The 25,825-nt window shown below is 37.9% G+C and overlaps 8 non-coding genes across 8 annotated transcripts; 5 read left to right on the forward strand and 3 right to left on the reverse strand.

Annotated features, from left to right (window-relative positions):
• Positions 1 to 535: 535 nt before the first annotated feature.
• On the forward strand, positions 536 to 607 carry Trnap-ugg (transfer RNA proline (anticodon UGG)). Its single transcript has one exon. It is a non-coding gene; the product is annotated as a tRNA-Pro (tRNA).
• A 688-nt stretch (positions 608 to 1,295) lies between these two features.
• On the forward strand, positions 1,296 to 1,368 carry Trnaa-agc (transfer RNA alanine (anticodon AGC)). The gene has a single exon. It is a non-coding gene; the product is annotated as a tRNA-Ala (tRNA).
• Positions 1,369 to 5,322: 3,954 nt separating this feature from the next.
• Positions 5,323 to 5,395, reverse strand: Trnaa-ugc (transfer RNA alanine (anticodon UGC)). Its single transcript has one exon. It is a non-coding gene; the product is annotated as a tRNA-Ala (tRNA).
• Positions 5,396 to 7,176: 1,781 nt separating this feature from the next.
• Trnap-ugg (transfer RNA proline (anticodon UGG)) lies at positions 7,177 to 7,248 on the forward strand. Its single transcript has one exon. It is a non-coding gene; the product is annotated as a tRNA-Pro (tRNA).
• A 2,677-nt stretch (positions 7,249 to 9,925) lies between these two features.
• Positions 9,926 to 9,997, forward strand: Trnap-ugg (transfer RNA proline (anticodon UGG)). The gene has a single exon. It is a non-coding gene; the product is annotated as a tRNA-Pro (tRNA).
• A 1,537-nt stretch (positions 9,998 to 11,534) lies between these two features.
• On the reverse strand, positions 11,535 to 11,607 carry Trnaa-ugc (transfer RNA alanine (anticodon UGC)). Its single transcript has one exon. It is a non-coding gene; the product is annotated as a tRNA-Ala (tRNA).
• A 344-nt stretch (positions 11,608 to 11,951) lies between these two features.
• Trnap-cgg (transfer RNA proline (anticodon CGG)) lies at positions 11,952 to 12,023 on the forward strand. Its single transcript has one exon. It is a non-coding gene; the product is annotated as a tRNA-Pro (tRNA).
• A 10,290-nt stretch (positions 12,024 to 22,313) lies between these two features.
• On the reverse strand, positions 22,314 to 22,386 carry Trnai-gau (transfer RNA isoleucine (anticodon GAU)). Its single transcript has one exon. It is a non-coding gene; the product is annotated as a tRNA-Ile (tRNA).
• Between the last annotated feature and the right edge of the window lie 3,439 nt (positions 22,387 to 25,825).

The following is a 25,825-nucleotide window of genomic DNA, read 5'->3' on the forward strand; positions in this document are numbered from 1 at the left end:
TCAAAATGAAAACGATGTCCGAAAATATCATAGGCGCGTGTGTTTGCAGCGTGCGCATAGAGTTCAACATACGTCTCCAAACGTGCAAGTCTTTTGTTTTCGAACGTTTCAGTGCGGACAGTCGAAAACGCACCAAAACGGTAGTGTGGACGCGAATCGATCGATGCAGTTTGAATGAAAACGAAAACGCATACTTTTGAAATTGAATTAGTGTGGACAAGAAAAAACAAATTGATATTTAATGTTGACTTTGGTAATGATAAGTTAAAAAGTAGCCATTTTACAGTAAAATACCAAAACATGAATAATTTAACCATGTTATACTTTTCTCAGGACATAGAGCTACATAGAGCAAGATGATCAAGAAATTGATCGTGAATTCTAGGTCCATAAGTTAAGTCCTAAAATCAAATATCAAAGCTAAACCCTGGGATAGTTTGAGCCACAACGAAACAGGTACTTTTTATGGAGCAAGTGGAAATACAATGTTAACACTAGTAGTGATTAGCTAAAAAGTCGACTTTAGATCAAGAATGGCCTGTTGGTCTAGTGGCATGATTCTCGCTTTGGGTGCGAGAGGTCCCGGGTTCGACTCCCGGACAGGCCCCTTTTTTAGGTCTCTGTTGAAAACCTTAAAAATCTAACAACAATAACGACAAATCGCAACACAACATAAAAACAAATTATCAAACAGGCAGGCTTTCAATCAGACATGCAAATAATAATTTTCCCGTTAATTTATACTAGTGTTTGGATTTTATAAGGTAAGAGATGCCTCTCTGACTACCCAAACCGCCATGAGGGTAAAGTAAAACCATTCCGCTGTTTGTAGACATAAAGTCAGTCGACTCCCAATTCAGAACTGTTCCCAGTAAAAGGTTTCGAAAGTCATGGTTCTGTGACTTTATATTGTAACTTTAAATGAAGCAATTTCGTCAAAAGTAGCTATTTGTTCAGCCATCGAATTTCACTTGACGAGCGCGAATCCGACACTACCGACGTTTACATGGCAAAATTTGAATTGCGGGAAGTTAAATAGATTTCTTTCAGGTTTACAGCTCATCTTCTAGGCTTAGCTTAAGTGGAAGTTACAAATTATTTGATAAAATATTTTATTCGTGAATTTGACTGAATTGTATTGCTAATTTTATCTTTCATATAGCTCGGTCAAACAAGAATTAACAAATACCACTCGTTAAATTTAGTTGTGGTTCTCTTGGGTTTCGTAAGACTTTTTAGTCTAGTAAAATTAACACATGTTTGTCCAGTTAAATCAAGACACCTTATGTAAACCAGGGGGATTAGCTCAAATGGTAGAGCGCTCGCTTAGCATGCGGGAGGTACCGGGATCGATACCCGGATCCTCCAAATTGACAACAATTTTTTTCTGTACGTAAACGCTTACTTATTCTAGGCACGTTTTTAATAGTCCCGTGTAAGCTGTCGTATTTTACGAATAGCCCTGACTTTAAAAAAACAAGAAGTCATAAGGACTTTTCTCACGGTTTCTATGATGTAGCGTCCATAGCCTCAGTTTAATTTTTGGAAAAAAAAAATAGGTTGCTAATTAAAAGCAATAAGTCCGCTGTTTTAGCGAATAAAGTGCAAGACATGACAGATCGGTATGATTACACATTGCTGCCAACACGTTCAGTTCAAGAAGAAATGGAGAATCTGGGTATCGATCCCAGTACTCGCCAGCATACGAAGCGGGTGCTCTACCATTTGAGCTAATCTCCCTGCCCGGAAAACCAGCGTGAATAATTAGCTTAACTTTCACTAAGCTATAAACGAGAGCCAGGATATATCTGTGCTACCTTTAACTAAAGAAACGAGAAAAATTCACGTTTATCGAAGTGTTCTCAACAGATAGTACATGATGTTACCGAAGAAAATGAACAGGTGTTTGGAAAATAAAACTTGAAATCATGAGTTAGTTTCAGATACATTTTTCAGAGACACCATACAGCTACTCAAGCGAACAGGTTGAAATTTAATGTTGACACTAGTAGTCATTAGCTAAAAAGAAGTCAATTTATCAAGAATGGCCTGTTGGTCTAGTGGCATGATTCTCGCTTAGGGTGCGAGAGGTCCCAGGTTCGACTCCCGAACAGGCCCCATTTTCCACTATTTTGGAAGTTCCAATTTTACAATCAAATAACAAGAACATAAAAATCAAACCAAAAAATAAAAACAAAATATTCATCAAGCAAGCATTCAAACACACTAGCCATACAAGAAGTTTTTCAACTAAATTATGCAGGGCTTTGGATCTGACCCCTGCCTCTCTGATTACCGAGAGATTATGAGGGAATAGTACTGAAACCATTGCTTTTACGCAAAAAGGAACTAATTGGTCAATGCCATGTAAATTGAACGAAGTGAAAAAGGATGGGTGAACAAAACTGATACGCTGTTCTTGACTTCATCAACTTCTTTTTTATTATTGTTAAATCTAAATTTTTTTTTCGTTGTCCAGAAGCGCAAAAATTTAAAGAGCAGTATCTAATTGCTCGTTTGAATAGACGCCATATAATAAAATTGCGTTTGACGGAGCAGACCGCCTTTCTAGATTAGAAGCCGGATGATTTGAGTTTTTCCTTTCTTGTTGTCGAACTAAGAAAGCAGGAAATATCAACGAGTAATGTCACTTTACGGTCTTTTCTAAAGCCATGGAACCACCCACTTTTAAGCGCTATCTAATTGTAAACGTCAGTGGCTACATCTCATGCGTCCATATTTATTAGAAGCCGCAATAAGTACCCTTTCCCCAAGCTGCAAGAAAAAAATGAGCTTTCTTTTTACAGCGGAAAAAGACTGGAGAATCTGGGTATCGACGCCAGTACCTCTCCCTCGCAAAGCGAGCGCTCTACCATTTGAGCTAATCCCCCTGTACTAGAAAATCTTGGCAAAAAATCAGCTAATGATAAATGTTTCTTATACCACACTTAACACGAAAACCAGAATTAATCTTACGCTTATCGGTTTCAAAGCAGAACTAACAAAATCGAAGGGAAAATCAACTGAACTATCCCGCTGAGCTATCGAAAATCAATTACATTGTTATCCTTTGCAGTAAAATACCAAACCATGTTTAAGTTAATCTTTCTACACAAAACGCATTCTCAGGACATAGAGCACAATGATGGTTAAGAAACTGAATACTAGTTTATTAAGTTGATTCCCAACAGGATAGACACATAGATTTAGATGTAATTAAAAAACGCCTTTTTCTAGTTTAGTATTAGAAATATGGTCTTTTACTTTATATTTCTCGGCAAAAAGGCGATCATTATTATATCCAAACACGGCACAAGGATCTTTTTTCCCATCACAATCTTATTCTAAGAAAACTTTAAGAAAAAATGTCCCGAAAAGCGCTCGAAAATACTGGGCATCCTTTAATACTCCTTAAATCGAATTAATTCAATATGGCCGCCTTATCGGTAAAAAGGTCTATTCATTACTGCTTTGTGGCTGTTGTATTGTTAAGTCTTGCCCAACAGCTTGTACCAGGAGCAGGGAGGATAAAGGTTGGGCGGTGAAACGAGCGCTCCGCTCTTCATTTAATGTGTGATGCGGAGTAGGACTGGCACGAACGCTCTTTCCGCGCTTCCGGTGCGCTTGAAGGCCGGCGAAATTTTCCTTTTTGCAAACCGGAAATCCTATTTTCTTTCTGTAATTTCAGGCTACAATGTTAAATAGATAAGTTCGTTTCATAACAATATCAATAAACCGTTTCATATGTTTGTGTCTGTATGCCTATAAGTCAAAGTTGTTGGTCGTATAATGCCAAAATTTGAGTTTAATTTGAAAGTGTTGAATACCTCCTCCTTCCACGAAATATCATCTAATCGTCTTTCGCCGTTTCGTTTGTAAAAGCTTAACACTTCTTAACCTCAGTTTTTACATATGTTAAAGGGGGATAAATTTTATATAACATAAAAAAAAATTAGATTGATATATTTTGATATAGTGGCGTTGTACTGCTTCAAACTTTGCTTCTCGGGTGCAACGCGCCATGGCGATTCGCGCAATGCGTCGCAAATCCGGCAACCGCATGTAAACAAAATTTATTGAGGTTAGTTGTAAGGTTTTTTCTCCGTTCTTCTCTCTAAAACAAAACAAGGTAAAAAGTAAAAACTGAGGGGAAACTAATTTTGAAGTTTCGAAGAAACAGAAAGACGGATGAGATGTTTTTTCGAAATTAAAAAGAAGGATGATGGTGATTGAAATTTGCATAATTTCACCTTGCACGAGCTGCACGCATTTATAAAATACACGTCATCTAGTTATGAATCACACGATCTGCTGTCTTTTAGTTTTGCCATGGATGACATTTTCCTTCGTGTTTGAGACAGCACTTAGTTTTTTTTGTTTTGGAATAACATCGACATTGACAAGTAGTAGAACGAAAATATAATTCAGTGGTAGAGTCATGGAAGTAATCACAGAAACCCTTTGAAAGAGATGTTTGTCTACTCCAACTAAATCTCCCGCAAAAAATAGCAACATTTGCCTCTCGGAGACAGCGTACCAGCACAAAGGAACGAGGAAGAAGTGCAAGAAAACAAATCAAGCCGCCATAATTCAGTGACAGTGGCAGTGTCTAATGGACAAACCACATCGCAAGCCCTGACCGAAGTCGAAAACAAGCGACATTTCTAAGCAGAGTCCCAGTCCACTGCATCACACCTTTATGCTCGGACGCGCTCGTTTCACCGCCCAACCTTTATCCGCCCTGCCAGGAGCCTATTACTAAGTAAGTAATCGGCTCCTACTTGCACTACATGTATGAAGCAGGGGGATTAGCTCAAATGGTAGAGCGCCTGCTTAGCATGCGGAAGGTACTGGGATCGATACCCGGATTCTCCAAGTTAACAATTATTTTTTTTGAACGTAAACGCTACCTTATTTTAGGCACGTTTGTATAGAACCGTGTTAGCAGCAGTTAAAACGTCGTATTTCACGAACAGCCCTGACTTTTTAGGAATAAACAAGAAATCATGAGGGCTAGGATTTTTCTCACGGTTTCTATGATGTAGGGTCCATTGCTTCGGTTTACTTTTTGAAAAAAAAAATGGGTTGCTTATTAATAGCAAATAAGTCCGCTGCCATAAGTGGCGAAAGTGCAAGAAATGATAGATCGGTATTTTAAATTCGCACTTTTACAAAAGCAGAGTTTTTGTCTAGGAACAGAATTTTTCGAGCTCATTGTATTTTATCTTAATTATTTCTCATGCATTTAGAAATTTTTATATAATTTTTTTTCTTTCTTATACACATTGCTGCCAACACATTCAGTTTAAAAAAAAAACAAAATGGAGAATCTGGGTATCGATCCCAGTACCTCCCGCATGCAAAGCGGGCGCTCTACCATTTGAGCTAATCCCCCCTGCCCGGAAAGCCAGCCTGAATAATTAGGGGTATAAAAATGTTCCTCGAAAAATCTCGAAATCTTGGAAGCGTTTGTTTGCTCTCGAACTCTCGTTTTCGGGTGATTTTACGTCTCGGGACGTCTTTCAGTCTCGCAAAGTCTCGAATTTACCCTTCTATACCCCTGTAATTAATTAAACTTAGATTTTTTATTACACTAAACTATAAACGAGAGCCAGGATAAATCTGTACTGTCTTTAACTAAAGAAAACGAAGAAAAATCAAAGTTTATCAAAGTGTTCTCAGCAGATAGTACAAGCTGTTAGCGAAGAAAATAGAAAGCTCTTTAAAAACTAAAACTTAAAATCATGAGTTAGTTTTAGACCCATTTTTCAGGGACACCGTACAGGTACTCAAAGGAACAAATTGATATTTAATGTTGACTTTGGTATTGATAAGTTAAAAAGTAGCTGCATTTCACGCGTCAATATTCGGGTTATACGCAGTGTAATGTAATTTACTCGTTTTCTTTGTTTTGTGGACTGTTATTAGAGTTAGGTTCATTGCTAAAGATGTTTTTTTTCCTTTATTTTACATCGGCTGTGAGTAATAAATTATATTACACCGGAGATGAGCCCAAGGGAAGCATCCTATGCCTGAATTGCAAAAAAAAAAAAGCTTTCTTTTACAGCGGGAAAAAGAATGGAGAATCTGCATGCTAAGCGGGCGCTATACCATTTAAGCTAATCGCCCTGCGCTATGAAATCTGGAAAAAAAAATAGCTAAACAATTGTGTCTCTTCGAAAACTAGGATAAATCTTACGCTTATCGGTTTTAAAGAGAGATGGCTTAAACTAATAAAAAAGAAGGGAAAGTCAACTGCGATCCCACTCAACTAAAGTAAATCAATTTCATTGCAGTTATTCTTTTTGTCTGAGACTGTAGGTATTCTTCTGTAACTTAAGCTAAGTAGCGAGGTTTATTAAGAAATATACTCTAAAGCGCCATCTTAAAAGAATAATTAGGAAATCACAAGTGCATGTAAATATTTTGTTCATGGTAAAAGGCATACATTTCGATGCGGCGTTTAGGCCTTTCGCCGATACAAGATAGAATAATAGATTATTATCTCTTGGTCCACACTAATACGCTGAGCGTTTTCATCACTACTCATCGATTAGAGAACGTTCTTAAAGTTTCATCAGAATGAAACGCATACATCGTACATCCTATAAGTGTGGACGGTCGAAAACGTTCGAAAACGCTTCAAAATGAAAACGATGTCCGAAAATATCATAGGCGCGTGTGTTTGCAGCGTGCGCATAGAGTTCAACATACGTCACCAAACGTGCAAGTCTTTTGTTTTCGAACGTTTCAGTGCGGACAGTCGAAAACGCACCAAAACGGTAGTGTGGACGCGAATCGATCGATGCAGTTTGGATGAAAACGAAAACGCATACTTTTGAAATTGAATTAGTGTGGACAAGAAAAAACAAATTGATATTTAATGTTGACTTTGGTAATGATAAGTTAAAAAGTAGCCATTTTACAGTAAAATACCAAAACATGAATAATTTAACCATGTTATACTTTTCTCAGGACATAGAGCTACATAGAGCAAGATGATCAAGAAATTGATCGTGAATCCTAGTCCATAAGTTAAGTCCTAAAATCAAATATCAAAGCTAAACCCTGGGATACTTTGAGCCACAACGAGACAGGTACTTTTTAAGGGGCAGGTGGAAATAGAATGTTGACAATAGTATTGATTAGCTAAGAAGTCGACTTTAGATTAAGAATGGCCTGTTGGTCTAGTGGCATGATTCTCGCTTTGGGTGCGAGAGGTCCCGGGTTCGACTCCCGGACAGGCCCCTTTTTTAGGTCTCTGTTGAAAACCATAAAAATATAACAACAATAACGACAAATCGCAACACAACATAAAAACAAATTATCAAACAAGCAAGCTATCAATCAGACGTGCAAATAATAATTTTTCCGTTAATTTATACTAGTGTTTGGATTTTATAAGGTAAGATATGCCGCTCTGACGACCCAAACCGCCATAAGGGGAAAGTAAAAACGTCCCACTGTTTGTTCACCTAAAGTCAGTCGACTCCCAATTCAGAACTGTTCCTAGTAAAAGGCTTCGGAAATCCTGGTTCTGTGGCTTTATATTGTCACTTTAAATGAAGCAATTCCGCCAAAGGCAGATATTTGTTCAGCCAACGAATTTCACATGACGAGCACGAATCTGACACTAACTACGCGGGTTACCCCACCTTGAGACGTTTACATGGCAAAATTTGAATTGCGGGAAGTTAAATAGATTTCTTTCAAGTTTACAGCTCAGCTTCTAGGCTTAGCTTAAGTGGAAGTTACAAATTATTTGATAAAATATTTTATTCGTGAATTTGACTGAATTGTATTGCTAATTTTATCTTTCATATAGTTTGGTCAAACAAGACTTAGCAAATGTCACTCGTTAAATTTAGTTGTGGTTCTGTCGGGTTTCGTAAGGCTTTTAAGTCTAGTAAAATTAACACATGTTTGTCCAGTTAAATCAAGACACCTTACATAAAGCAGGGGGATTAGCTCAAATGGTAGAGCGCCCGCTTAGCATGCGGGAGGTACCGGAATCGACACCCGAATTCTCCAAATATCTTCCTTTTTTGTACGCCAAACTCCAACTTCTCTTCTCTAATTTTTCAGGCATTATTTTAACCGTCCCGTGTTAAAGTCGTACAAGTTGTCCTGACTTAAGGTGACTTCCTAGAGAATAGTGATCGTGCCCAACGTCCGTACAAAATGAAACAAAGCATGGCTTCTCTGTTTCGAAATGTTGCTCGAAGAAACTTTGTTAACTTTCTAGAAGTCTTTAATATAACAAGAAGTTTAGTCAGTGTAGGTAAAACATTTATGAGAGGCTGAGACAATGTTATACGAGTTACGAGTCGTTTATGTTGAACTATCGATCCCTATAAGCGTAAATGGTGTCATAAACAAAGCGGAAACGCGATTATATGCTTCAAAAGTAAGCAATCTTAAAATAGTCCTAGTAAATGGTGAAAGTAAACTTTCCAAAGACAACGAAAAAGTAAGTACACTACCCTTGAAGGAAGCAATGTCGCCGTTGGCAAAACCGTCAAAACGACTCCATGTTTCCATGTCTGGAAATATTTATCAATATCGTTTCTTATAATATGACAAAGATTGAATCATTTGACAGAGGAAAATTGGGAATGAGCAAATATGACAAAATTACAGCCTTGTTCATGGATGCCATGAACAGGCAAAAAAAAAATGAAAATTGAGACTTGATAAATGAGCCTTCTTATATGGGTACCCATAGTGGTGAATCTCTTGAACAAATGCAAAAAGACAAAGTAACCGGTACAGTCTCAATCGAAATTTTTAGGACAATTTGCTATTTTCTTCCCCTCCCAATGTTGGTGTGCAAGATTAGGTAGAGCTAAATGCGATAACCAACATTGGGAGGACCAGGAGACAGGCCAGAAGTGAAAGAACAGCGTTGGGTGGAAGTGTCCCAACAATTTTTGTCTGAGACTGTAGGTATTCTTCTGTAACTTAAGCTATTTAGCGAGGTTTATTAAGAAATATACTCTAAAGCGCCATCTTAAAAGAATAATTGGGAAATCACAAGTGCATGTAAATATTTTGGTCATGGTAAAAGGCAAACATTTCGATGCGGCGTTTAGGCATTTCGCCGATACAAGATAGAATAATAGATTATTATCTCTTGGTCCACACTAATACGCTGAGCGTTTTCATCACCACTCATCGATTAGAAAACGTTCTTAAAGTTTCATCAGAATGTCACGCATACATCGTACATCCTATAAGTGTGAACGGTCGAAAACGTTCGAAAACGCTTCAAAATGAAAACGATGTCCGAAAATATCATAGGCGCGTGTGTTTGCAGCGTGCGCATAGAGTTCAACATACGTCACCAAACGTGCAAGTCTTTTGTTTTCGAACGTTTCAGTGCGGACAGTCGAAAACGCACCAAAACGGTAGTGTGGACGCGAATCGATCGATGCAGTTTGGATGAAAACGAAAACGCATACTTTTGAAATCGAATTAGTGTGGACAAGAAAGAATGATCTATTCTCTCTTGGTGTGGACGATGCCACTATTAGGGGCTAGAGTACATGCAAGACTTGTTTTGACAGCTGTCAATTTACCACAACATAGATGTGCAATATCAGGTTTCAGGCTCCCACACTAGCTAGAAAATGTGACATTTCACATTGGTTGCCCCGTGGTACGGACGGACGGACGGACGGTCAAGTGACTATTAAAATTTCCTTGATGACAGATATTCATAGTATCTTAGCTGTGGGGCTCCGCTCACGCGCGCATGGAGCTCCATTATAATTTGGCTGTTATAGCAGGTGGCTCAGAAATCACAGCTTAACCCTGAGATATAGTTTTAGCCACACCTTGTAAACAGGAACCTGAAGGAACAGGTGGACTAAATTGTGTTGAATTTAGTAGTGAATGACTTAAAAGTAAACCCTTTTTCAAGGATGGCCTGTTGGTCTAGTGGCATGATTCTCGCTTTGGGTGCGAGAGGCCCCGGGTTCGACTCCCGGACAGGCCCTTTTTTATCCTTTTTTTTCGGCAATTATAAGTCACTATAAGCTAATAAATCGGCCTTTTTTTTACTCATTCTCGTAGTGGCGACATATTTCTAACTTGCACAAAGCAGCTCGCTGTCGTCTCTTTAGAGAAACCACGTCATTTTCATTTCTAACACAAGGCAGTTTTTAACTTAAAGTTGGTTCGATCTGGTGGTTTATAGCATTATATAACTTATCTCTTATTATGTAAATTATTTGAGCTTTTGCGAAAAAGATATTTTTGTTCTTGTGATCAAAATAGAAAAGTAAGATCAATTTACGGTTACGGTACTCGCTATGAAACTTGATTACTTGACTACTAGAATTACTTCTAATAAAAGTGACAAAGTCACAGCTTTGCGCCAAACAAATGTCTCCTAAGCATAATATCAAACGTGATGAACAACAACATACAAAGAACTTTGACAAACATTTAGACTAGCGAGTTGTGAAAAACCACTACTGCAATCCGTTTCAATCTTCTTCACGTTTGTCCTATGGTATTTAATGTGACATTTATACCCCCTTTTAATAGATTTTTTAACGTTTTAAGCTGTTATTTTTATATTTCACTTAATTTGTCCCTCAAAAAAGTTGGTGAAGGTTCCCGAAATTATGATAAATTTCGTGACACAACTCCTTTAACATAAATTGAATTCTTATGTGCCTATGGCTTTTAGGCTTAGAAAAACTTGAACACTTTAATTTGTCATTTCATTTGATAAACTATTTCATTTTCATTTTTTTTGGCAAATTGAATGCTTTATTTTATTTTATCAAATGAAAAAACATCTTGTACTCTGCGTGGGACAGGGCGATTGGCTCAAATGGTAGAGCGCCCGCTTAGCATGCGTGAGGTACCGGGATCGATACCCGGATCCTCCAAATTGACAACAATTTTTTTTTGTACGTAAATGCTAACTTATTTTGAGCACGTTGTTAACAGTCCTGTGTTCGCGGTTAAAACGTCGTATTTTACGAATAGCCCTGACTTTAAAAAAGCAAGAAGTCATACGGACTAAGATTTTTCTAACGGTTTCTATGATGTAGGGTCCATAGCCTCAGTTTAATTTTTGAAAAAAAAAATGCGTTGCTAATTCAAAGCAATAAGTCCGCTGTTTTAGCGGATAAAGTGCAAGACATGACAGATCGGTATGATTACACATTGCTGCAAACACGTTCAGTTAAACGTTGTTCATGATTTGAACCAACTTCTTTATTATTATTGTTAAATTTAAATTTTTTTCGCTGCCCAGAGGCGCAAAAATCTTAAAAGCGGTATCTTATCGGTCGTTTGCATTGAAATAACGAACTAAGAACTAAGAAAGCCCTAAATATAAACGAGTGATGTCACTTTACGGTCTTCTGTAAAGCCATGGAACCACCTACTTTTAAGCGCTATCTAATTGCAAACGTCAGTGGTTACATCTCATGCGTCCATATCCAAAAGAAGCAATAAGTGCCCTTTTTCCAAGTTGCAAGAAAAAATGAGCTTTCTTTTTTACAGCGGAAAAAGAATGGAGAATCTGGGTATCGATCCCAGTACCTCTCGCATGCAAAGCGAGCGCTCTACCATTTGAGCTAATCCCCCCTTCCTAGAAAATCTAGGCGAAAAATAAGCTAATCATAAATGTTTCTTGCACCACACTTAACATGAAACCAACAGTTACCGGCTTTAAAGAGGAGAACTAATAATCAACTGAACTATCCCGCTGAACTATCGAAAATCATTTACATTGTTATCCTTTTCATAAAAATACCAAATCATGTTTAATTTAATTATTCTACAGAAAAAGTGTTCTCAGGTCATAGAACACGATGATGGTCAAGAAACTGAATACTAATTTATGAAGTTGAGTCCCAACAAGAGATTCAGCAATTAAAAATTACACCTCAGATTTTTTAAGCCACAAAGTACAGGTACTAATCAAAAATGGCCTGTTGGTCTAGTGGCATGATTCTCGCTTCGGGTGCGAGAGGTCCCGGGTTCGACTCCCGGACAGGCCCTTTTTCTTCTTTTCGCTGTCGTCCTCTTTAGAGAAACTTTGTATCTCCACATGTAATTTAATTGCTTAGTCTGTATGGTTTTCAACACACTCCATAAATTTTAAATCGAGGTAGTTTTTAACTTTTTAGCTTTCAAAAGCTGGTTTGCTCTGGTGGTCAGTATGGCATTATATAATTGAGCCTCCTATCGCATTTATCATTTAATCTTTGGCAAAAAAAGATATTTTTTTATTCAGTTACACAAAGGCAGAACGTAAGAGATCGTATTTCAAGTTACGCATACTTGCTCGCTATGGAACTTGATTACTTGACTACAACTGCTTGTGAATGACAAAATCACAACCTTGTCTCAATAAACAAATATATGTCTCCCAAGCATGCATTTGCGTAACATCAAACGTTATGAGCAAAAATATACCATGAACTTTAACAAACTGTTAGGCTGACAGTACAAGGTTTCAAAAACCACCATAGCAATCCGTTTCAATCTTCTTCACGTTTGTCCTTTTTCATGTGCCATTTTCACCCGTCCTTCTTTTAACGTTTTGAGCAGTTATTTTCACGTTTCACTCAAACAGACAACTTAAAGTGGCGGTTCCCGAAATTATGTATGATAAATTTCGTGATGCACCTCCTTTATTAACAAATGGATCTGCAGCGCTTAAAGCTTTTAGGCTTAGAAAAATGAACATTATTTTGTTATTTTATTGGATAAAATTTTTCGACTATTAATTTTATTTCATTTTATTTTTTGCAAGTTGTATCCTTTATACTATACAGGAATTTGAATGCTTTGTTTCATTAAATCATACTGCAGAAACATTGATTTGTGGTTGTCGTGATGTTATATCTTGCCCAAGAGCTTGTACCTTGAAGCAGGGTGATTAGCTAAAATGGTAGAGTGCCCGCTTAGCATGCGGGAGGTGCCGAGATCGATATCCGGATCCTCCAAATCGACAACAATTTCTTTTTGTGCGTAAACACTAACTTATTTTGGGCAGTTGTTGACAATACCGTGTTAGCGGTTAGCGGGTTGTTAAAACGTCGTATTTTACAAAGAATAGCCCTAACTTAAAAAAAGATTGAACGAGAACTCACAAGGCCTAAGATTTTGCTCACGGTCATGATGTAAGGTTGCATGGCTTGGGTTTAATTTTTGAAAAAATGGGTTGCTAATTAAAAGCAAATAAGTCCGCTGTTTTAGTGGCTAAAATTTAACAGATGACAGATCGATATGAATTAGCAATTAACGAAAACAGTTTTTTTTCTAATTGATATAAAGTTTGAGCTCATTATATTTTATTTATTTATTGTATTCTTTATTTGAAAATGATTAAAAGAATTTTTTCTTCCTTATACACATTGCTGCATTCACATTCATTTAAAAAAAGAATGGAGAATCTGCATGGGTATCGATCCCAGTACCTCCCGCATGCAAAGCGGGCGCTCCACCATTTGAGCTAATTCCCCTGCCTCGAAAACAAGGGTGAATAATTAGCTAAACTTACACTAAACTATAAACGAGAGCCAGGATAAATCTGTGCTGCATTTAATCGACAAAAAACGAAGAAAATTCATAGTTTATCAAAACGTTCTAAGAAGATAGTACAATTTATGTTAGCGAAGAAATGAACAGCTCTTTGGAAACTAAAACGTAAAATCATGAGTTAGTTTCAGATGCATTTTTCAGCGACACTGTACAGGTACTCAAGGGAACAAGCTGAAATTTCATGTTGACATTAGTAGTGATTAGTCGAAAAGTAGACATTTTATCAAGAATGGCCTGTTGGTCTAGTGGCATTATCCCCGCTTACGGTGCGAGTTCGACTCCCGGACAGGCCCCGTTAGGGTGTTATGCTTTTTTGGAAGTTCCAATTTTACAATATAACAAGAACAGAACAATCAAACCAAAAAATAAAAACAAAATATTCATCAAGCAAACAGTCAAACACACTAGCAACTTATCGGAAAATTTTCAGTCTTTTGATCTTATATAGAGAATGGGACTCCTGCCCGCTCTGATTGCCAAGAGATTAGGAGAGAATAAGTGTAAATTTTCCACTGCTTTTAGACCAAAATTCAACTAATTGGTCCGAGCAAAAGTGATACGCTGTTCATGACTTGATCAACTTCTTTTTTATTGATTATTAAATCGAAATTTTTTTGCTGTCCAGAGACGCAAAAATTTTAATACCGGTATCTTATTGGTCGTTTGAAATGACGCCATGTAATGAAATTGCGTTCGACGGAGAGACCGCCATTCTAATTTAGAGGCCGGATGTTTTGCGTTTTTCCTTTGTTGCTGTCGAACTAAGGCCTGGTTCAGACGCCGTACTTTTCATGAGCCGAACTTAATACATTGAATTAAGTAATTGAAAAGTTCGGCGTCTAAATCAATTAGGAACGCCCGTTTCAGAGCGACCTTGGAACGGCTTTGATTGAGACGCCGAACTTCATGTACGGAACTAATGCATAAATTATTATAACGTATTTTCTAAGCAGTTTGACCGAAATGAGCATTTTCTCCTTTTGAATTAAGTTCGCCGGGCTGGAATTAAGATCGGCGTCTGAATCAATTCAGCCGGTCTAAATAATTTGGGTCGGCCTTACTGCGCTTTTCACAAACATGCGAACTCTAAAGTTCAAAAGCTGCCTTCACAATTGATTTTTTCGCTGCCGTCAATCATAATTACGATCACAAGCAACGAACCTGGAAACACAGAAACACACAAAACGGATCGAAATCCACCAATCACAAATCACAAACCTTGACCTTTTCAACCCGTTAAAGTAAAGTTTTGTTTCCTAAGAGGTCCGTTAAGATGATTGACGGCAGCGAAAAACGCAATCGTCAGTTGGCTTTTGAACTTCAGAATTCGCATGTTTGTGAAAAGCGCAGTAATTCGAATTAGGTTCGGCTCATGAAAAGTTCGGCGTCTGAACCGGGCCTAAGAAAGCCGGATATATCAACGAGTGATTGACTTTACGGTCTTTGCTAAAGGCCATATCATGGAGCCCCCTAATTTTAACAGACTAATCTTATATCGTCAGACACCATTTCTCACTTTTAATCTTTTTTACATAGGATATGTCTTTACATTCAGCGCTATCTTATTGCAAACGAAGCAAGAACCATTTTCCCCAGTTGCAAGAAAAAATGAGCTTTCTTTTACAGCGGAAGAAGAATAAAGAATCTTGGTATCGATCCCAGTACCTCTCGCATGCAAAGCGAGCACTTTACCGTTTGAGCTAATTCCCTTGTACTAGAAAATCTAGGCGAAAAATTAGCTAATCAAAAATGTTTCTTACGCCACTCTTAACACGAAAACCAGAATAAATCTTAGGTATACGCTTAACGGTTTTAAAGCAGAACCTATAAAATCGAAGGGAAAATCAGCTGAACTACACCCCGCTGAACTATCGAATATCAATTACATTGTTATCCTTTACAGTAAAATACCAAACAATGTTTAATCTAATCTTCCTACAGAAAACGCATTCTCAGGAGGAGGAAATTTTCAAATAAATTATGTGCAGGGCTTTGGATCTTATATTGTTGGTTTTCACATGACGTCACTAAAATTCAAACTACAAAACTATCGATCCTACCGAGATTTTACTTTCACGATTTATTAGAGCAGCTGAAAACTAATTTTCATACCAATTTTCGCTTCAAAAGGGTTGTTGGTTTTTGTGATAGAGTACGTTGAATTTCTAAGCTTTTGCGTGACGCGGCATTTACATGACGGCCAAGAGAGCTGTCATGTACGTTAAAAAAATGACTTGTTTCAGGAAATTTCGCTATCTTAACAGTTCATGTATTACGAAAAGTATTACTTTAATGCTTATGAGTTCCTTGAAGAATAAATTCATGCTTTAGTGGCAAAACTCGGTAACAGATGTTTCTGCTGGTTTCCGTCCGCCATGTTGGCGACCATCCGGATGGGCACCAGCATGGCGTCTCCATACAAGTCTCTATAGCTAGAAATTTGGGTAAAACATTTCTTCGGATATCTCGTATACGAAATATTCCTCTGACCTGAATCTTGGCGAGGCCGTCTTTGCATATTTACCTCCTTTCATTTTCCAGATTGTGGACTTTATCTATTGAACGGTTTTGATTTTTATTTGATCTATTTTGAATGGCGTGACACTGAAAACCAGCAATAGCGAATGGGACTTCTGCCTGCTCTGATTACCAAGACATTAAGAGAGAATAGTATAAATTTTCCTCTCCTTTTACGCCAAAACTCAACTAATTGGTCATGTAATTAAACGAAGTGAGAAAGGATGGGTGAACAAAACTGATACCCTGTTCATGACTTGATCAACTTCTATTTATTATATGAAAGAAGATCATCGCAGTTATAGACGCAACTCCTTTGCAGTTGCGAAAAAAAAGCCTGAAAAATTTCTTTTTGCGACTGCAAAAATTGCGCCCATAACTGCGATCATCTTCTTTCATATTATTCTTCACCCCGCAGTTCTCATATATGATTTTCATATATTCATAACTTCATCATCATCCTTTTACAGGTTTACAACGAACCTACTCAACGGCCTGCTCCCAGCTGGCTTGTTAGTTCAAATGGTAGAGCGCTGCACCGGTATCGCAGAGGTAAAGGGTCCGAATCCCGTACAAGCCCGAATTTTTTTTTTTTTTTCACGCCTTGTTTTCGCAACTTCAAAAGTTGCGTCTATAACTGCGATAATCTTCTTTCATATAATTCTTCACCCCGTAGTTCTCATGTATGATTTTCATATATTCATAACTTCTTTTTTATTATTGTTAGATCAAAATTTTTTCGCCGTCCGAAGGCACGAAAACTTTAAGAGCGGTATCTCGGGTCATTTGGAATGACGCCATGTAATGAAATTGCGTTCGACGGAGGAGACTGTCAGCCTAAATTAGAGGCCGGATGACTGGTGTTTTTTCTTTGTTGTTGTCGACCTAAGAAAGCCGGAAATATCAACGAGTAACTGTCACTGTACGGTCTTTGCTAAAACCATGGAACCATGCATCCAATTTTAACAGACTAATCTTTTGCTATCGTCAGACACCGTTTTAACTTTTCATCTTTTTACATAGCATATGCGTTTACATTCAGCACAATCTCATTGCAACCTTCAGAAGCTGTATCTCTTGCGTCCATGTTCAAAAGAAGCAAGTAATTTGCTTGGTCGAACGTTGAAAAAACCGTGGAAGGGTTTATTCCAAACTGGCCTATTCTTAGTTTGCAATCACGTAATTATAACAGGGCTGTCATGTTGGTTGACAAAACAAAACAAAACAAAAATACTTTTGTTCTCGGCGGTAGAAAAACGCTCTCTTTCTTATCAACGAAAATGGTCCCGTGACTTCAACTAACGTATATAATATGCTCGCCCAAGTTTGACCAGACTCACAAATTTAAACTCTTTTAAACCAGAACTAACGTTAACCAACAGCTTATGGCTGGTTTCGCAAGCGGGGCAAGATTAATCGAATCCAGTGTTCTAGCTGATGGCTATCCCCGGGCAAGAACGGTTGATATTATCAACTGGGGATTTCCTGCTTTCTCCCAATTATGAAAAGACATTGTTTTGACATATGAGGAATCCTTTACCGACCAAACTTGTAAGGCCAAGATGCCCAATATTGGGCGTCGTTCTTTTAGTGAGTCTAACTATCTATTAATGTTAACCTCACGTTTTGTCCATAACGCATGTATCCAACATCCCCCAAGAACCGGTCTGAACAGATCCACCACTATGTTTCATCCAACAATTTTTGACGCAGTTGGAACAACATGGTAGGTTCCCTTAGAACGGCTCCTAACTAGTATAACTAGTCTTCTGAAATGAAAATATTAATAAGATAAATTGTATAATGATTATGTAACTCTCCAAACATCTTCATCAACACCATTGTTTTCGAAAAATCACCGTTTTTAGAACTACTAAGCACGTAAAACAATGGCTCTTGTTGTCTTGTATTGAGTAGAAGATCAACTTGAACATGACAAACAGCTTCATTGTGCACGGGGCAGCTTACATAGGTGGTACGGACCAAAATTGTCAGTCCCTCGGCAGTTCTTCAATACTCAATACGAAAGTATACTAGCAGACCTTAAAAGTGTTTGGAAGGGGTGTCAGAAAACCATCATTTACTTTGAGCAAAGTGTAGTTTGGTACCCAATATTTCTGATAGCACTAACCATCATTTAACCCCTCAATCCCAGACAACGACGACATATCTGCTTAATTTTAAGTTGAGCTTGAAGGCTAAGCCCAACTGCATGGCAGAAAAGAGTACGATATTTTCCTCAATGCTGTCTTTTTTCAGACCTTACAAAATTTTCGAAGGCAATTTTTCTACTCTAATTTCGAGCGGTCTCATCGACCATTTTTAAATCCTTCATTACCAAATTCACCATCTATAGCCGCATTTTTTGCTAATTGAATTGGACAGGGGTATTTGATAAAATACGACGTTTTAGAAATGTCAAAAAAATGTTGTTTTAAAATTACACTGACGGTAAAACGATTTTTTTGTTACTTTGACAAAAATATACGATGGTTGGAGAATCCGGGTATCGTTCCGAGTACCTCCCGCATGCTAAGCGGGCGCTCTACTTTTACTCACACTGCGAAAATCATTTAATGTAGATTCTGCTCGCAGGGTGTAGCAATCGCCCATCGTTCTGCTGATATGATAAGAAACTTGCTTGTTTTTTTTGTTTTTTTTCTTCCTGATTTAAGGTGAGTGGCCAGCCCCCAGTGGGATGAGTGCAATATATAATGGCGCCAAACAAAACACTATAGCAAAAGCCACAAGACACATCACAAACAACGGACGGGTATGGAGGGGGAATCAGTCCACCCAACTCGCCAACGTGTCGAACCTCGCCCACCAGTAAACATTAAACAAAGTACGAGGCAACAAAAACATTAACACAGCAGGAGGAGGTCGAATACATCAACAACGGATCAATCGAGGAACGAAACAAATTACTGTCCAGGGAACTTAGCAGGCCGACTAGAAGGCAAGGGGTCAGCAGCATTTTCAAAAACAGTAAACTCACACCGCATAAAAGATGCTTTCTTCGTCGAAACCTGACGACGAACATATTTCACGAAACGATCGTATACTCAAAGGAGATCGAATCCACTTCTTCAATGGAGCGGGAGAGAGAACCAAAGTCCCAGAAGACTTGAGAATCAGGACATTCGAATACAACATAACCAGAACCAGAACGGAGGGAAACCCCCCAGTTCGTAGACAGGTAGCCAGAAGACTTTGCAGTAACAGGAACGCGAGGGAGAAGGAGAATCAGATTGACTCTGCAGCTCATCAAGCTCTTTGTCCTGGAGATCGACAGGGGACTCAGCAGAAGACTCGAGAGTCACACGAGAAGACGGAGGAGGTGAAGCCGAAGCAGCACGCTTCCTGGAACTGGAAACCAAGACAGAAGTGGTAACAAGACTGAGCACTCGTTGTCACCAGAACAGTAACCAGACTCATAGGCGGAAAGATCAAAGAAATCCGGTTCTCTTCTTCATCGGCAGACATTGAAGGATCGGTGCCGGAAACAGAAACAGAATCAGTAGCATGAAGGAACAGGAGGAACGGAATTAGAGGCAGGGGCAGCAGCAGACGGTTGAAGGGAGACACGCTCGCGAGCCATATGCCCAGGCTGACGGCAACGACGTCAGACACCACTAAAAGGACAGTCTTAAACGCAATGACCAGGCGAGCAGCACACCGGGAAGACGTGAGGCTGGCCTTGATACCACAAACGAACATCATAACCGGCGATGCGGACTGAAGACGACAGGTCCTTGGCCACACGACTACCATTGAGAACATGGGAAATATAAGGGTAGGCCTGAGGATTCAACGAATGGACGACGCCATAACCACAAAGGAAGACTTTGACTGTTTCATCTGGGACCTCGCACGGAAGATCACGCACGTAAACCAGTTGGGTACGGGCATCGGGAGCAAAGAGGAGATTGGCACCCCGGAAAGTGATACCACGAGCAAGCGCAGCATCACACTGAGCTGATTTCCGGTACGTTATATGTTGTAATAAAGATATTTATATGAAGTAAATTACTGTCACATGGTCCTGCAGGTGAATGCCATTATGCTCTGAACTGGGAAACAACTTTTACGCCTGCAATCAGTTATTGGATAGCTAGTTTTGTTATCTTAGCAAAACTCCGGTGACCGAAAAAACTATTTTGTTTTAACGTTGGTTGTCGAAGTGACGTTATATATTTCACTGTTTATTGAGTAGACAGTTGGTAGTTTTAATTTGTAAAATAATCAATGGCATTTAATCTGCCTTCTTTTCTTTAACCAACTACAGGCGTTCAAATACTGACAAGCGAAAAGAATTGAATTGTTCGGATTATAATCCCAAGTAGACCACGAAAAGAAATTGAATTAATTTTATATTTTTTTCCTTTTTTTACTTATTCTTTGTTTTAGACTTAATTTTACGTTGGATGGCAACTTATTTCTCGGGCACAAAATACTCTTGAGGCTCTAGTCGCTCTTTTCCTTTCACGATAAGGGTGATGCGTTCACTTTAAAAACGCTTTTTTTTTCAACACTATTAATAGGTTTAAGTATTGTGAACATAAGGGTACATAATTATAAATTTCAGATGTTTATACGACCGATGGAATTTTGTAATAAAGTGGTTGATTGAAACTATCGAAGACTTTTACTTTGATTATTTCCTTTTTTGAAAGTTTTTTCAATTCTTTTTATTTGAGCAGTAAAATCGTTCCTACTAGAGAAGAGGTGTTACCACTTAAGACAAAAGAGGCTCTGTACCGTTCTCTAATATTGCCTACGTCTTGTTAACAAAATAGGCAGGACGAGCCTGAAAAGTAGAAGGGTAAAAGTCATTATCATATCATCGCCTTTACATGAACAAGTGCCTTAATAACTTGTTTTTCTTGCCGTGTTTTAATTTCAGGCAGTAATTCCGCTATTTCCTCTTCGTCAAACGTGTGAAATGCTTCCGCCACTTTTGTTTTGCTCTGCCAAAACATTGCAACCTCGTCCCCAGGGTTTCTCGATTACTGTCCCTTTTTCTTCCGTCTTCCAAATTTGGTCAACGCTAGCGACGCTAGCTGGTTAATTATGAAGCCAATAAGCTGTGGGATTTGAGCCAATCAGAAACAGTAAAATATTTTAAATGAATAATAATCGATCTTATTTCTTACTTTTATTTTTCTTCAGGAGTAATTGGGTCAAAATCAATCAGTCGGCCAAAAGCTCTCGTGGAATCTTTTAAGTAATGTCTTTCTGGAAACAATTCAACTTTCACCAAAAGCAAGAAGCAAATTAAATTACTCCCAAAAGAATCGACATGAGCCAGAGGAAAACTTAAGAAACACATCACCTCAATGAATTAAAAACCTGAACACCCGATACAGTCGTGTGACACTGGTCAGGAGATGCGCTATTTTGAAGCTTTCAATTGACCATAGCATGGATGTCCAATATCAAGTTAAAAACAAATTGTATATGTCTTGGACTCCAAGCTAGTAAGTTTGAAACTGTCTCACATCCGTTTTTTAAAACGGATGTGACACAGTAAAAGAGGTGGCGGACGTACGGACAGATTTAGCCACATTTTACTACCCAGGATGAGGAAGTGCTTCGCGCGCGAAAGAGTTCCGCGCTAAAATTTGTTCTATGCCTGCTTCCAAGAAATACACTTGTGATAATGGCACCCTTTCACTAACTATAAGGACTTCATTTAGCTAAAAATAGTTAATATCTTAGATTTTTGGGCAAAAAGACTGTGTTTCTAAATTTAACATTTTTGCTATTTTTGGCCTTGGTGTCAACACAATTAACATTTCCGAATCATTTCTTGTACCCTTGTGATGAAAAACAAACAGATCGAGGAAATTTCAGATTGTGACTCGAAGGCTTAACCCTTACGAAAAATCTCACATGTCAGCAACCACGTAAAATCGAAAATTTGATAAAAATGACAGGTTTAAGGAAAGAAAACAATTGAGGCTTCTTTTGCAGTGGCTGAAGCACAGATTACGTAAAACATCACTCGCAAAATATCAGAAACGTACAAAAGAACCAAACGATGAAACTCACAAGGACACTGTTTGCCTCATTGCTTTGATCTGACTGAAACTGTCTAAAGACCCAAAAATTATTTAATGGAGCGCCAGCAAGCACAAGCTGGCCCGTTATGAGCAAATCGGTTACTCTTGTAGGTTGCAGAAGAGATATACAAGAACAGAAAAAAGGAGAAACAAGAATTGTGGTCCCTGTAAGGATTGAACTCACAGCCTTGGCGTTATCAGCACCACGCTCTGCCCACTGAGCTAACAGACCCGACAAAATAGTTAAAAACGCTGAAGCATGGTATCATGCAGATGGAGGAGGATATTTTCCGCCACAAAAAGCTGAGGAGGATAACACACTCCACTATCTGCATAAATTCTACAAATATAGCCGATTTCAATATTTTTTCTGTTATTCATTTAAAACATTTCCAAGCTCACACGGTTTTTACAAGAATTTCCTGCCCGTCAACAAAACATTTATCTGTCCCTTGACTGTTGCAGAGCGAGTGTTTTTTCGGCAAAACGGCTGATCCTGTCACTCCGCTATATCAGCATGGCGTCGGTAAATCCTGTTTCAATCTTCTATTTTTACTATCGGCGTCGATCGTAATAATATAAAAATGATGATAAAAATAACATTATCAATTAGATAGTAACATCAAATATTTTCGCACTGATATTCGATCGTGTCATCATGTTAACGATCATAAAGTCGGTTATGGACATAATATGGCAACTTGAAAATTGATGTGGACCTGCTACAGCAAAATACACATGGCCACAGAACATCGCATGTCCAAAAAGACTAGAATGTCTAACCATTTGAAGATATCAAATAATTATAACAATTCTTTAACTAATAATAATCATCATGATCTTAATAATAATAATAATCATAATCATAATCATCATAATAATAATAGTAATAATAAATGGCAGCACAATCTCATCAGTTATTTTAAGACCATGAGTGATGACCTGGCCAGTGCAAAATTACGCTCGGCATACCGGGCACATCATTCAATTAAACTAACCGGGCTAAATCAGATAATTTTTTCAGTGGAAATATTGTCTTTTAATTAAAACAAAAACCAACGATAAAAAAGTCTCCATGTCATCATAATCAAATGCGAAGAAAATTAGCATGAATTGGTGCTATATATACAAAAAAAGAAGGTGTCAGGAATATGTTAAAAGTTAAATTGAGGCGTGAAAATAGAGCAACCTAACAACTGAATAAAAAGTTTCGCTCGGACGGAGTCCCCTTGAGTGTTTAATGTAGGTCTTTTGTTTCTGATGATAAGCATTTCGAAGATCAATCACTCAAGCTTCCCTAGGCATTTCTTGAGGACCTTAAAGTTTGTGTTAAGATTCATCCGTTTTAAGTTGTGTTTTTCCAAGAAATGCTTGCCAATAACGGAATGTTTGTGTTCCTCTACACGCTAATGGACGTGACGGCACGTGTAACCGATATAATTTGCATCACACAAATCACATTTAAATTCATAAACAACATTCTGCTGGTTCACTAGCGTAGGCTTTAATTACGTTTCTCGTAGATCATCGATGATCTTTTTGCTTATAAAGATTGGCTGCAAAGGGTGATTGATCTTCCTTCCGAGATCGCACAACTGTCTCCGAAGTTGGTCGGCAGATTTCTGATACTTGTAGGGCAAGGTAATCCGAAGGGGTCTGTCAGTGGGCGTGTGGTTAAGGTCTCGCGGGTGTTGGGCACTGTTAATGGCCGATTCGATGAGCTTCTTGAGACATTTTAATTTCAAGAATATCCCTTTCAAGGTTCTACATTCCTGCGAGAAGAAACCTTGGAAAAACATAACTTAAAACAGATGAATCTTAACACAAACTTTAAGGTCCTCAAGAGATGCCGAGGGAAGATTGAGTGATTGATCTTCGACATGTTTATCATCAGAAACAAAAGACCTACATTAAACGCTCAAGCTGACTCCATCCCGGCGAAACCTTTTATTTAATTGTTAGTTTGTTCCATTTTCACGCCTCAATTTAACTGTACATATTCCTGACACTTTATTTTTCTGTTTTTATATCACCAATTCATATTAATTTTCTTCGCATTTGATAATGATGACATGGAGTCATCGAAAGGCCGTGTTACTATTTTATCGTTGATTTTTCTTTTAAAATGTATGTCGAAAACGATCGTTATCGGAAATATTGTCTGCTCTTTTATTAGTTTCTCTCCTTCTGGTTGTAAGGTTTCAATATATCACTATCTTTCAATCACTTGCAAATGTCTAAATGTATTTTCTTAACCTTATTTTATCATATTAATATCACTATAAAAGTGGCCTTTGAATGATTTGTCATTCCTGTGCGAAAAATGAGGAAGTATTGCATCGCCTTCCAAACCTGAATTCTGATCTTGAAAACTGATATAGATTTAAGACCCGAAAAATTGACCAATCACAACGCGCATACGTATTAAAAGATAAACTAAATATTGTTCAGAACTTACCCGAAAATAGATACAAAATTGGCAAAATCAGATATTTATAGCTATTTACAGGAAACGAAATATATGTTCTAAACCGGTGATTTTCATCTTTTTTAATGGCAAGAAATGATGCTACATTTCATATAAAAAAAAGTATTAATGTTCACATTCTTGTTTCTATGTTTTCTTATGCTTTTCTTATGCAGGTCAACTCTAAAAACGCTGAAGAGGCTTGACGATGGGTACAGGAGTGGAAAAAAATAGAAGCATATCTGTTTAATGAAATACATGTTATATATGATTATTAGCAGCTGACGCTGTCCCATTAATTAATCTACCCTCATAAGGGGTTTTTGACTTTTATAACGTATTTTCTATAAATTAGCTCAAATTAAATGTTCGAAACTAAGAAGTAATTACTGAAAAGTTCAATTCAACATAAGATTGAAGACTGTGTCGTCGTCGCCGAGAAAAATCGCAATTGGTTTCCAGGAAGTCGCGTAGCAGCTAAAGTAAACCCTCAAATGCACTGTCAACAAGAAAATAATGTATATGATCATGTGATTATGTTATTGATCATAAAGCAGGTTATTTACGACATTTACGTATATGGCAGCTTAAAAATTGATGTGGACCTGCTACAGCAATATACAGACAGCACATCGCATTTCTGTTTTTGCCTACGGTTTTCTTTCTTATCCGAAAACAATATAATGTCTAACCATTTGTAGATGTCAAAACAAGGCAGTAGAATCTCATCAGTTGTTTTAATACCCTGGGTATTGACCTGAAAAGTTCAATTCAACTTACGATTAAAGACTGTGTCGTCTTCGCCAAGAAAAATTGCAACTGGTTTCTAGGGAGTCGTAGCAGCTAAAGTACACCCTCAAATAGCACCGTCAACAAGAAAATAATGTATATGATCATGTTATTATGTTATTGATCATAAAGCAGGTTATTTACGTATATTGCAGCTTAAATATTGATGTGGACCTGCTGCAGCAATATACAGACAGCACATAACATTTCTGTTTTTGCCTATACGGTTTTCATTCTTATCCGAGAAGAATAGAATGTCTAACCATTTGTAGATGTCAAAACAAGGCAGTACAATCTCATCAATTTATTTTTTTAAATAACCTGGGTATTAACCTGGCTAGTGCCAACCTTACGATAGCGCAGACCCGGGTGCAATATCTAACTGAGGCAGCTAATTATTTCAGTAGAAATATTG

The sequence above is a fragment of the Porites lutea genome, chromosome 9 (assembly GCF_958299795.1).
Source record: "Porites lutea chromosome 9, jaPorLute2.1, whole genome shotgun sequence".
NCBI lineage: Eukaryota > Metazoa > Cnidaria > Anthozoa > Scleractinia > Poritidae > Porites > Porites lutea.